General features: G+C 43.5%; 1 non-coding gene across 1 annotated transcript; it reads right to left on the bottom strand.

The window, feature by feature from the left end:
• Positions 1 to 6,702: 6,702 nt before the first annotated feature.
• Positions 6,703 to 6,809, bottom strand: LOC115934743 (U6 spliceosomal RNA). Its single transcript, XR_004070505.1, has one exon. It is a non-coding gene; the product is annotated as a U6 spliceosomal RNA (small nuclear RNA).
• Between the last annotated feature and the right edge of the window lie 1,291 nt (positions 6,810 to 8,100).

Consider the following 8,100-nt stretch of genomic DNA (forward strand, 5'->3'; position numbering starts at 1 on the left):
TCACCTGCTGACATTCAGAAAATGTGCATCCCAGGGCCTGGTCCAGAGCAGCTGTCAATGAGGCGTCTATGGAATGAAGGCATGATTTGGGTCCTCAGCGAAGCTTTCTGCAGTCATCCCTCAAGTTCTAATAATCAGCTCCCTCAGGCCCATATCCGCCAGCCCATCATACCTTGCATTAGCTATTCACAGCCTGCTCTTGTTCTGTAATTTACCTTCTTGGGGAAACGACACCTTTCTTCTAGATGTTAAAAAAAAAATAACCTAAATGCTCAGTAGGTTCCATTCCTGCAGTGTGTTCCCCATTTCCTACACTTGGCTCCGTTAGTTTGGAAATGATCCCAGGGCTTTCTGGCTTTCAAGATTGGACAAGGATCTCCCCGGACGGTAAGAGTACAGGGAGAAACTTCTCTAGTTTCCCTCCCGGCCATCTGTGGGGAGGTTGCTCTTTAGTGATCTTCCCCATTTGACCTGTTTTCTGGGAGATTCCACTGTCACACTGAGTTGGAGTCTCCCAAAAGCTGCCCCTGGGAAAGCTTTGCCGGTTGCCTTGAGTCGAATGAAGGCTGCAAAATGACTTGAAAAAAATACTTGCAATATGCTTTGAAGTTATTGATGATGCTAAGATTAGACAAGGAAGATCCCTGCTTGCTAAAAAGATTTATCAGGTTTTGCTTTTCTGCTATTTCCAAGAAAACCTCAAAAAGAGGGATGCCCTCTCATGGGGACATGAATGGTACCACCTGAGGGAGAGGTGGCTGTCATCACAGCAGGGAAAGGCCAGCTCCAGAATGTGTGGGTCAAATTTTTCGCTTGAGCAGGAGGTGGAGTTGGAGATGGGCTGCCTTTGCTGCTGCCCTGCCTGGGCCGGTCTGTGCTTGTCATGTACACCCTGTGCATCTTCAGGGGACGGGGAAGTAAGGGAAGCTTTCTTCTTTTAAATCTTCTAGTAATTTGAGGAAGGCCAGTCATCAGACCAGGAGAGTTGTCCACTACCTATGCCTCTGGCAAATGCATCTGCCTGCCTGCCACAGCCCCGCTTGCAGTCAGTCAACAGCTCGTACTGAGCCCTTCTGTCCGTGGGGCCCTGTAGGCGCACGAGGAGATGGAGGAGGAGACATTGCTGTTGTTTCCAGCACGGGGTTCAGGGCTGGCTTCCGGGAGATTGTTTATTTCTTCTGAGGAATTTTGCTGGCAATTAGGCCAGGTTGCTCATGGGAAAACACAAGTATGTTGGTGATGGTCTGAACAGTCATGCTTCTTATGGGTGTGGCCACTCATTGTACTTGCACAGCCATGCACACCCACGCACACACACACGTGGACACATACACATGCAACCATACCCCCTGCATGCAGGTACTCATGTGCACACACGTGTGTACCTACACGCAAGCTGCACACATGCTGCACACATGCACAAATGCTCTCATGCACAAGCGCGAGTGCACACTCACACAAGCATGCACATATGTGGACACACACTCACCATGCCCCTCTTTAATTAAGCAGAGGAATACAAACATCAAGCAACAGCTTATTTATAGAAACAAGAAACCTAGCAGAAATACATAAATAAATGCCAACATAAAATCTTACACTTTTCTCTCTACTCCTTAACTATGAATACTTCTTCATCCTATTTGTCATTCTGTTTTGAGAAGAGAGACCAATACTTCCTCTTGCTTTTACTTTGGCAATGAAAACTGCCTTCGAGTCTCGTTCCTGCTCTCTGCCTGCACAAAAGCTCTGGATCTGCCTTCTCCGGAGGCAGCGTCCTTTGATGGTTAAACTCTCGGCAGCTGGTCTCTGAGGCCAGCTCTGATACTTATTAGTGGTGTAACCTGGGGCAAGTCACCTAACTCTTTCTGCTTCAGTTTCCTTGCTTGTAAAATGGGGAAAATAATATCATTGCCTTTTCGGGATGTTGTGAGGATTAAATGAATGCTGAGTCCAGTGCCTGGCATGTAGTATCAGATAAATACTAGTGATGATTCGTTTTCCCCTGGCCCTGGTCATTCTCTGGAGAGACGCTTCTGGCTGTCTTGGGTCATCGTCCTTCTGTGCTCATCCCTCCAGTATTTTAGGAAAGAAGTTATCTTTCTTTTCCATGTGATCAGGGGAAGAAGGTGGCAGCAAGATTAGACACAGGCCGCATGATTCTTTTCTCCCATCCATAGACTTCTGTCTACCTGACTGTCAGCTTTGATTTTTACCCTTTTGAGCTATAGTTGGGATTACTCCTAATTTGCAGCACATGGTTCCTTAGCAACCTTCACTAATATAGGATTAGGTATAAAAATACTTTTGGTTAGAATTTTAAACATCTTCATTTATTATAGACCATTGCTTTTAAAAAATCTTTTATTTCCCCTCTCCTTATTACAAAAGTAATGCAAATTCATTGTCAAATAATTAGAATCCCCAGATAGTCAGAAGGAATAAAAGCCCGCCTTTCGCTGGCATCTTGATATAAATTCTTCCAGTTTTAAAAACGGTGATGCATATATATTTGTACAAAATGGGAACTGTTCTTCACATCCTTTTTGTAAAAAGCTTTCCTCTCATTTCACAATGACCTTCAGTCCATGATGTTTTAAAATGATTTCTAAAAGAATATAAAGTTTCGGGCCGGGCGCGGTGGCTCACGTCTGTAATCCCAGCACTCTGGGAGGCCAAGGCGGGCAGATCACCTGAGGTCAGGAGTTTGAGACCAGCCTGGTCAACATGGCAAAACCCCATCTCTACTAAAGATACAAAAAATTAGCCAGGCATGGTGGCACATGCCTGTAATCCCAGCTAGTTGGGAGGCTGAGGCAGGAGAGGTATTGCTTGTGGGGTTCGGCCTTTATTCAGACATGCTGGGGCCCTGTAGACAACAGGGTGAACATGAGAACGAAAGTGGCAGGTGGCTGAATGGGTTCTCAGACTGGCAGCACCAAGCTGGAAGGGACTGGGATTCATACCCGAATGTTGACTGCCTGCACTTGGCCAGTGCTGATCACAACACCCTTCAACCCCAGCAGGAGTAGGCACCTCTTTCTGAGCACCCAGGGCTCCTCCTGTCCTATGTGGAGACCATTTCTTTATTGTATTAGTTTCCTGTTGCTACTGTAACAAATTACGACAGACATAGTGGCTTAAAACACACAAATGTATTATCTTACAGCTCTGCAGACTAGAAGTCCAACACAAGGTTTCACTGGGCTACAATCAAGGGGCTAGCTAGCTGCATTCTTTTTGTTATTTTTATTTTTTTTCTTTTAAAGGCCATTGGTTTTGGATCTTTTTGGAGGCTCTCAAGGGGCAATCTAGAGGCCACCTTTTCCAGCTTCTAGGGGCCGCCTGCATTCCTTGGCTCATGGCCGCTCCTTCCATCTTCAAAGCCTGCCTGGGTGTGTTGAGTCCTCTTCACATTTGAATCACTCTGATCTCCTCTTCTGCCCCCCCTTCTATTTTTAAAAACCTCTGTGATTCCACTGGGCTCACCTGGATAATCCAGGATAATCTCCCTATTTTAAGATCTGTTGATTGATACTCTTAATTCCATTGGCCACCTTAATTCCCTTTGCCACATAAACATATTCACAGGTTGCAGGGATTAGGATGTGGACATCTTTGGAGGCCATTATTCTGCCCACCACATCTATTGCCTTAAATTGTGCTTTCCATCTCTCACTGTTAATACATCTCAGGTGGAGTGCTTATGGCTCACCTACCTGCCCAGATGTAAACTCATGACAGACTGAAATTGGGTCTTGTTCTGACCTGAATTGTTCATGATTTGATCTTCAAACCTTAGCTACTGATACCCCAGGAGGTATGGGAGAACTTTCCAAGGGGTATGTGGGCAAAGGTGGCTTCAAAGGAATTCCCTGTGTGTCCTGTGCTAACACACGTCTGCCTGAGAATGTGCCTGTCGTGGAGGCTGGTTCTGTTTTTGCCTCCTACTCTTTCCAGATGTTTTTCTTTCACCTTAACAAAGAAAGACCCAGCCCTATTTCCCTGGAAGTGCCAAACAGTGACATTCAAAACACCGACGTCTGCAAAGCCTCCATGTCCCCCTCAACCTGATTAAGACATGTTTTCAATAGATTGTATGTATATATTTATTACTCATATACCAAAATTTGTAATATGTTTACATTGCCTTGATCAAACGTATACAAATAATGGTTACAATGATATTCAATCCAGAGGAACGTTATTAGCACTCAGATCCTAATGGTTGCCGGAGGTGAAAAGGAAACTAGAATTTCAACTTATATACATTTTTTTCTTGCATAGAATTAGGATAACAATGTGATTATAAAAGACTTACTAGCACAAAATTATATTAGAACAAATAAATTTGATTTCAAAGAGGAAAAAGGAAAAATGTAAAATTTTATGACTCATAAAGAAGAGTTTGTTCTTGTATTTTTTAAAATAACTGATGGTGAGTATCAAATTACTATGGTATTTAGATTCCATTGGAAACATTTAAAAGAGTAATGTAACAGTTTTATTTATAAAATGTCAATATTGACAATACAGTGAGAATTGCATTGTTCATATTATTTAAATTTATGTTAATTTTAGATGTCAACCAAAAATGTGCAAGGACTTACTTAGTGTATCAAAATTCTTTAGGAGGTAACATGAGCTTAAAAGTTTGAAGACTTTAACTTTTAAAGTTAAAAGACTGCTTTATGGGACCTTATGCACAGTAAGTGCTTAAAAATGTTTGTAGTTGAAGTTTGTAAAACATTAGGATAAAAGTAAGTTGGTCAAAAAAAAGTATAAAGTTAGAAAGTTTTAATATAGAAGATTCTCTAGTGATCCCTTAGATGTGCTCCCTTTGATAGCTCATGAGCATCTTTGGGGACTCTGGGATTCTAAGAAATCTTTAACGTCCTTTCTTAGTCGGAGATGTTGATGATTGGCTTAAGGCAGTAGAGATTGGCTTAAGATGTTGATGATGGGCTTTGCAAAATCCCTGAAGAATAGTACTCAGGAAGGGAATGGAGATTTTGGTTGCTCATTCATCCATCCAACCAACCAACCATCCATCCAACCAACCAACCAACTACCCAGTCAGTTTCAAAGAGTGCTAGGTCCTAGGCTTAGGAGCCTGGAGGTAGAGATTGGAGGGGAGACAGGAAGTACAAAGTTGAATTATGTATAGTTCCTTCCCTCAGGATCCTGCAGGCCATAGTGAAGTACATAGCATCTTGGCCTTCCCTGGCTTCTCCTGGAGACACTGTCCCTTTTTGCTTTACTCCATCCTTTTTAGGATTGTGTCTGATCGACAGAACATGTTTCTGGTAGAAGGGGATTTTGCTGTCTATGCTAGTTGCATTTGGGAGCAGGGTCCCAACGTGGCAGCTACTCCTCCCCTTCCCTGCATATGTCTGTGAGGCCTCCTGCACCCTCCCTCACCTATGCTCCTGGCCGCCTTAGGTTGTTGATTCCTCGTTAGCAGGAGTGAGTCCATTTTTAGGAGTGATGAGTGGATGGAAAAATGTCACCAGTCACTCATGACAGATGTCGCCAAAGCTTAATTAAGACTAGACGAGACGGTTTCAGCTCAGTAACTTCATAGATGGTGTAGGAAGAAAGCCTGATCATAGAGCAAGGATTCAGGGTCTCAGGCAAGATTTTAAAAATCAATCTGTGTCACCTTCATGCAAAGTGGTCTGCTCCACATTACAGGGGGTGCAAAATGTACAAGATGTAGTTTCTGTTCTCATGGAGGTTATCATTAAAAGTTTGCATGTGAAAAGAAATGCATAAGATATAAAATTGTGTTTTTACTCCTGCCTCTATATTCTCTCTCTCTGTCTCTCTTCTCAGGCTCTGTCTCTCTCTGTCTGCTAAGTGACCCGGCAGGGCTCCCAGGCCATGTATCTGATGGGGTAATCCTTGGGGAGAGGGGATGCTGATGAGTACTTGAGAGTAAAGAACCACTGGAGAGAAAAACAGAACAGGTCCAGGAAGTGGAATCAAAAACCTTATTGTAGGATTTTGGGAGCAGTTTTGGTGGGGAGTTAGTCAAGGCCAGGCATGAGGAAAGAGGCTGCTGGGGGCTCTGTGGGTGGGAAGAGAAGTGGAGAATGAGAAGAGTGGAGAAGATGGCTTGATTAGGTGTTGGTATGGGTTGTGAATTAGACCCCCTTCGGTGTTCTAGCAGGGGTGCTGGTAAAGACTGGAATTGCTCACATTTAGGAAGACCTCGCTTCCTAAAGTGTTATCAGACTGTGTTAGTCTGCTAGGACTGCCATAACAAAGTGCCACAGACTGGATACCTGAAACAACAGAAATTTATTGTCTTACAGTTCTGGAGGCTGGAAGTTGAAGGTCAAAGCATCCATGAGGCTGTTTCCTTCTGAGGGCTGTGAGGGCAGGCTCTGTTCCAGGGCTCTCTCCTTGGCGTGTAGATGGCCATCTTCATGTTCATGTGGAGTGCTCTCTGTATGCATGCTTGCGTCCAAATTTCTCACACCAGACATATTGGGTTAGGGGCCCACCCTACTCTGGTACGACTTCATCTGAGTTACTTACATTTGGAATAACCCTATTCTCAAGTAAGGTCACACCTGAGATTCTGGGGCTAGGACTACAATTCAGGATTTTTTGTTGGGCAGACATAATTCAGTCCACAACACAGGTATACTCTGGACCACATGGTGCCCTAGCTTGTATTTGGGTTATTGTATTTTTTTTTTAATGTCATGCTTCATGAATTTTTGTGTCATCCTTGCACAGGGGTCATGCTAATTTTCTCTGTATTGTTCCAATTTTAGTATATGTGGTGCCAAAGTGAGCACTATATATACATTTTATTAAATGAATTAATGCATATAACAGGGTAAATGATTCTATGCATTTGTTATTGCTAAAGCTACAGTAAAAGCAATAATTTCTGGTTTAAATGAAGGCTAGCTATGCTATTTGAAAAACCTTCAAGATGAAATGTGAATTTCCTCATGTTATTTTTATGCTTCAAACCCTCAGTGCCTTTCCCTTGCACTTGAGGTAAAATGCCAGCTGCTTGTATTTAAAAAAAATTAAAAAAATGCTAAAAAAAATTTTCTGTAGAGACAAGGTCTCGCTGTGTTGCTCAGGCTGGTCTTGAACTCCTGGCCTCAAGCAATCCACCCACCTTGGCCTCCCAAGGTGCTAGGATTTCAGCATGAGGCACTGCTCCTGGCTGCAAAATGCCAGCTTCTTACTGTGGCTTCCAAAGCTTTCAGGACAGGCCTCTGCTCACGTTCCCAGCACATCTCAGGCCATTTTATTCGCTCTGCTCTTGCCACACTGGCCTTTTTTTCAGTTTTTGTAAACTCAGCTGGTTTCCGGGCCTTTGCACAGACTGTGCCCTCGGTCAGCAACGCTTTCTCCCTATGCCCAGTTCTCCCCTTCTCTGCATGTTGTGATCTTCCTCATTCTTCAAGTTGTGTCTTAAGTCTCACCTTCTCAGGGGCCTTTTCTGACCCCTCCATCTAAAGTAAGCTACCCCATTATTTATTATCTCCTACAATGTAGTGAGTTGAATGGTGCTGCCAAAAGATATCTCTACTTGCTGGAACCTATGAATGTGACCTTATTGGGGAGAAAGGGTCTTTGTAGATTCAATTTAATTAAGGATCTTGAGATAAGATCATCCTGGATTATTTGAGTGGGCTCTAAATGCAATGACACATGTTCTTATAAGAGACAAACAGAAGAGAAACACCTGGGGAGAGGAGAAGTGTGTGTGGCATTGGAGGCAGAGGATAGAGTGGTGCAGCCATAAGCCTGGGAGTGCCTGCAGCCACCTGGAGCTGGGAGAGACAGGGAACAATTCTCCCCAAGAGCTTTGGAGGGAGCATGGCGCTACTGACACCTATATTTTAGATTTCTGGCCTCCGGAACAGCGAGAGGATACATTTCTGTTGTGTTAAGCCACCCAATTTGTGGTAATGTGTGAGAACAGCAACAGCAAATTAACACACACAGCACTTTGGTTTTTCCCTCCATGTCACTTATGACAACTTACTTTCATGTCACAGACTTGGTGACTTGTTTACTGTCTGCCCCCAGCTCCCTTTTAAAAATTATTTTTATTTTTTTGAGACA

This window comes from Gorilla gorilla, chromosome 4 (genome assembly GCF_029281585.2).
Source record: "Gorilla gorilla gorilla isolate KB3781 chromosome 4, NHGRI_mGorGor1-v2.1_pri, whole genome shotgun sequence".
NCBI classification, from domain to species: Eukaryota; Metazoa; Chordata; class Mammalia; order Primates; family Hominidae; genus Gorilla; species Gorilla gorilla.